A 6,000-nucleotide genomic window follows, 5' to 3' on the forward strand; every position below is an offset into this window, starting at 1 on the left:
TCTAATTTCTGGTTTGTTTTGGATGAACTACAGTGATGGTCACTGAAATTTTGACAATGGGTCGTGTCTTGAGTTTTTGACTTGTTTAGAAGCGTCTCTTGACTGCTTCAGAATGGAAGTCAAGGGCCATGCACAAACATGTCATTAAAACAACACTTAACGTTCATTTTCAAAACTGTACTACTTACCGAGTGGTTTGTGGTGTTCGTTGATGATTAAAAACAAATATATTGGCGCAATGTATGATTTCAATCCGTGTTATTTGCTATAGTGGAACTATTTTTTCAGATACCTCACAACCGCGTATATACTTCCGCTCTTTATTTGAGTCTGAAGCATTAGCACACTCGGCATGCCTGTCACGCGTCCTGCGAGAACAGCATTAGTGAAACAAAACACAAGAGCACTTTTAATAAGGTAGCCTTACATTTTTCTAACAAACAAACACTCCCGTATCAGAAATTAACAGCTCAGTAATTACTGACAACGTAAAGGGTAGGCTATTTATATAAAACAACGAAAATAAATGAACGAAGTTCAACAAACTAATAAAACGGTAGCATACTTTCCAAATTAAGTTTATTTATAACACTTACACCATCCAATATGTTTTTTCATCAGCAGAACAATAAATAAGATATTTTGCAGAAACCCCAGTGCTCTGTCATGCAAGTCAACCGATCCGCACACTTTAAGAACTAAAGCATATATATCCAATACAACAGTAATCCCCCATAACTCCGTGTGACATATTGACGTCTTGTGAAGCAAATCAATCAGTTTTTGCAAGAAACTGGACGTTATTTACTACACTATTAGCATGAATGCCAAAGCAGGAAGCGCGCTTTCCGTTCGAGGCGATCTCTTCAACTGGTGGCGTTTGGTGGCTGTTGGCTATGGATGTTGGTCTCTCTGCGCCACCTATAGAGCGGGAGCGTGAAGCGCACTTCCTGCTTGGCAAAAGCTCTGCCTTAACGCTGTGAAATATTAATATATATATTCGAATCTCAAAACTGAAAATCGAATGTCAACCCACGGAACAAATATTCAAATATTCTGGTCCAGCCCTACAAATATGGGAAAAATTTCTTCTGAGAGAAACCGAGCGAAAAAACTACAACCACATGTAAACAGACCCTTTTCTGTTTCCCAGTGGCGGAGTGATATATCAGCGAGCAATGAGTCTTACAAGAGAGATCAATGGAATTTTACAAAATGCCAAATAAAACACGACAGAAACTGTATTTCGCTACACAACTTGTTTTTAAACATCAACGAACACCACGCACCACTCGGTGAGTAGTACAGTTTTGAAAATGAACGTTACGTGTTGTTTTAATGACATGTTTGTGCATGGACATTGACTTCCATTCTGAAGCAGTCAAGAGACGCTTCTAAACAAGTCAAAAACTCAAGACACGACCCATTGTCAACATTTCTGTGTCCATCACTGTAGTTCATCTAAAACAAACCAGAAATGAGACCCAAAGTGTTAAATACCGGAATTATCCTTTAATTGTTAAAACCACAAAAGAAATACCTGCATTAATTTTAAGTATAAACAGCTGAAAAAAACGACCCATTTTATGCCGGTCTTTTACTGGTTGAAACCGCAGCATACTCTGTTGGATGTTTACGTTAAATGTGCCTCTGTAAGTTACCTCAGCGATTCCCGGCTACTGTACCCCTTCCCCACATCCTTCAATATTGCAGACAGACTTGTTAAGACAGCTTGTCGTAAGAAAAAAAAAACGAAAAGGAATTTCTTGGTGGCGACCCATCTAAAAAGTAATTGACAGTGGTATAAGTCCCCTGGCTTTTTTGAGTTACAGTTTGCATCTTCATATTTCCAAGCAAGTTTTAACTTAAACATACCTCTGAACATTTGATGGGTAGCTTTGTGGTTATTTAAGACAAATGCTATCGGGCCAGAGCAGGGCCGTGCACAGACCTTTTGAGGGGCATGTGCTGAAACTGAAAAAGGGCACCCCCTCCAAATAAATATCACTTAATACTCATCTTAATAGCTTTATATTTATTCGCTATTAATGATTGAAAAAAAATCACTATTAATGAATGAAAAATTACATTTTATGATAGCTTGGCATTATACAGTGCAAACGATATCTGCCCTTTTAAGTTGGCTTTAACAATTTACATCCTGGGTGTTTGTCTGTATTAGGCCTATTTGTAGTCATGTGTTTGTGAAGTGCTCTTGTGAACTTGCTCTTATTTAATTGTAGAATATATTAATTTTAATTTTTTCCTCTGCTTACATAAAGTTACATTAAAATATGTTTGAAGAAAAAAAAGGTATTCTGTTTGTTTTATAAGCTAATTTTTATTATTTGGTTAACATGTTTGTGTGATTGATATGTGATTGAGAAGAGGGGAAATAGGAGATTAAAGATCAAAATAGGAGATTATACTATACTATAGCCATACCATTAGCATATTCAACATGTATCTCTGCCTACCTGGCAAAAACTGTGCTGAGGACCAGGAACCTTGGTCTTTTGAAGGTGCAAATAACTGCATTACTAAAAAATATACTAAATACTAAGTAGACTTAACTCTATGCAGTTGATTTCAGAATAAAAAGTTATGAACCAAATAATCATACAACAATCATACAACTCCCTTGACTAATTCAATGCATAAGATACATGCATATACAATAAACTAAATTATATCCAGATTGCATACTGTAATGAGTGACAGGGCAATATAATGTACATACTTGTATCCTTTACACGTTTTTCGTCTCTATCCAGTTTTCCCAACTGGGCATCTGATGTCTAAGACCTTTCTAATCTGATATGTTTTTGGTGTTAATGTAGGCTAGACATTTACCCGCGCGGGCGCGTCTTCTCGCGTGAGATGTGTTGACTTTAGTTTAACGATTGAGATGCGTCATGCAAAAAAAGCGGTAAAAACCCGACCGTGCATTCCGTATTGTTGTCACGGGTGCCCTTCACATGGGTGAACACTTGTTTAAAAACCGCTCGCGCTTTGTCAAAAACTCAATTTGGTCGCAGTTTGGAGCTCTTAGTGCCCCCTGATTGCCCACTCGACCAATCCCGTCTATGGATAATTCGGCTCTGCTCAAATGTATAAAACATGCGCCGTTATATACATACTAGTGTTTCTTTCGTAATGAGACAGCATTGTACTCAAACAACAAGATACTTATTTACCGTTGCAAGACGTTCAGCTGCCTCTGACTGCTGTGGAACTTCAGCTCGCTGCACTCAGGGGGCGGAGTTAAGATGTTTGACAGACAGTTTGAGCGGATCCAAAAATATTTAGTTTTTTAATAATTTTATTTGATAAATATATTTGTAAAACACACAGACAGAGGAAAATGTTTAACAATAGCATTAATTTATATATATAAAATAATAATAATAAAACACCTCCAAAAAAGGGCACTTCGGCGAGTAAGGACAAAAAGGGCATGTGTTCTGCACAGGTTGAGCCCTATCTGTGCACGTGCCTGGGCCGGAGACTCGATGACTGCGGCGCGGGCATTTCACTCACGCTATGTGTCAAAATCACTCACGCTTGATGCGTCAAAGTCACATGTTGTACTGTTTAATTCATGATTGGTCCCTGATAAAGTACAATATTAAAGAAAACGATAAAATAACGTTATTAACCGGTTAATGGTAATTTTAAATAAAAGTTTCTGTTCAGAACAATTAAAATTGATTTTGTTTTCGTTTTTGTTCCTGTTAAAATTTCGTTCATTTCCGGTTTTTGTTTTCGTTCCTTAAACCGGTTCAGAGCCCTGGTCCCCAGAGTACATATGTGAAGTTTTAGATTAAAATCCCATATAGATAATTTATTACAGCATTAAAATTGCCACTTTGTAGGTGTGAGCAAAAATTTGCCATTTTGGTTGTGTCCTGTTAAATGCAAATGAGCTAATCTCTGCACTAAATGGCAGTGCCGTTTTAATAATGCAGTTTAAGGGGCAGCATTATCCCCTTCTGACATCACAAGGGGAGCCAAATTTCAATGACCTATTTTTTCACATGCTTGCAGAGAATGGTTGACCAAAACTAAGTTACTGGGTTGTTCCTTTTCATATTTTCTAGGTTGATAGAAGCACTGGAAACCCAATTATAGCACTTAAACATGGAAAAAGTCAGATTTCATGATATGTCCCCTTTAATAGCTTCCAACTAATGTTAACAAATGAAGTCTTGTTAAGTGTAACCCTTCAGCTTTTTAAAATCATTTTAATGTACTTAAGGCTAGTTGTATGGTGAATTAATCACGGCTAAAGAGGCTGCATTGACTCAGCTTCGCATCGTGCCTAACAACTCTCTTCAGCCGTGATTTATTCCATGATACAACAAAACCTCTCGTACCTTATTGCTTACATGCAGCATTACCATACTATAAATATTGTGCACGAAAGGTCAGTTCTCAAGAAAACATTGAACATCTGTCACCAGAAAACCGTTTTAGAAGCTAGACTCCCCAGAGCGACTGTGAATAAACACACAGGTAAACAGATTGTCAGACGCTTGTCTCTCTACAGTCCCTTCTGCCTCTTCCAGGAGATGCTCGTGAGATTCATTCAAACCGAAAACAAACACAGCTCAGGTCTTTACTATTCCCCTCATGCTCTGCTCAAACACTGAGCCACCATCTGGAAGGGCTTCATTGAATGGCAGCGAGTCTTCCTCTACCTTAAAAAATATCCTGTTTAAGCTTCTTCCCAGCTGTTCCATTTTTTCATTTCACAGATATTTCTGCCAGTCTTGTATAAGAGTTTTTTTTTACATCCATGTATTAATTCCTGGCTTGTTTCTTTATAATCAGATTTGAGCAAACATTGACTCATTCTTTGGTATATGAACAGAAATGTGGGTGACTGCATGCTTTAAAGATTCAAAGCGTAAAGCGGTGTAATCAATGCAATGATGACCTCAGCAGAAAAAACACCAACTCGTCAAACATCAAAAGCTCAAGGGTCCACAAAAAATGTCCCTGGAGAATTAAAAAGATGCAATGTTTTCCTCACTGCCAACCTTCAGGGCTCCTGACAGTTTTGTATATCGGGATGTTTGTTATTGAAGAGGCTTCAAGGACAAACAGTTATGAAGGGCAAGTAAGCAAAGTGATGCTGTACTTCCAATGTTTGCCAAATTGAGTCATTAATGGTTTACCAAGATTTACTGGCCACTGTCTAAAAAATGATGGGTTATTTTCAACCCAGCATTGGGTCATAACATGACAAACCCAGTCGAGTTAAATTAACCCAGAACATTTTTATATTTGACCAAACAATGGGTTAAAATAACTTCGCTAGAGACATATTGAAGATCTCAGTTATCTTAGGTGACTTCTCGTGGTTTATTTTGTAATTTTGTGTTATATATTTCATTTACTGTATGTCAGTATAACAAGTAACATTTGGTTGTGTGTCCAAATGCATCTGTCTGTACTATAACACGCAGAGGTCCCTGTCAGCATGTTAACAGCAAGACATACAGGTTACCATGGTTACAACAATGACACCCGAATGTCTTGTTCTTCAAAACAACCCCATGCGGGGTAAAAACCAATAGTATGTATTTGGTTTGTGATTATCTACAAGGAGAAAGCATTGGAAATGAAAGTAGCCAAATTTGACCAGAATTTGGTCATATAACAATACCAATAACCAAAACTTTCCATTAATTTATTGTTTTTTCATTGGTCTTTCTGGCCTGTTTACTAATTTATCTAATCGAAATATTTAAGAGTTAACAAATTTTTTAGACAAAGTGTGAGATAAACGCATTTCTCAAGGTTGACACAATAAAGAAAAAAACGTATTTCCATTGTAGTCCTTAAAGGGACACTCCACTTTTTTGGAAATGTGCTCATTTTCCAGCTCCCCTAGAGTTAAACATTGGATTTTTACTGTTTTGGAAGGCAAAATGGCTAGGAACTATACTCTCATTCTGGCGTAATAATCAAGGACTTTGCTGCTGTAACATGGCT

Source organism: Paramisgurnus dabryanus, chromosome 22 (genome assembly GCF_030506205.2).
Source record: "Paramisgurnus dabryanus chromosome 22, PD_genome_1.1, whole genome shotgun sequence".
Classification (NCBI taxonomy): Eukaryota; Metazoa; Chordata; class Actinopteri; order Cypriniformes; family Cobitidae; genus Paramisgurnus; species Paramisgurnus dabryanus.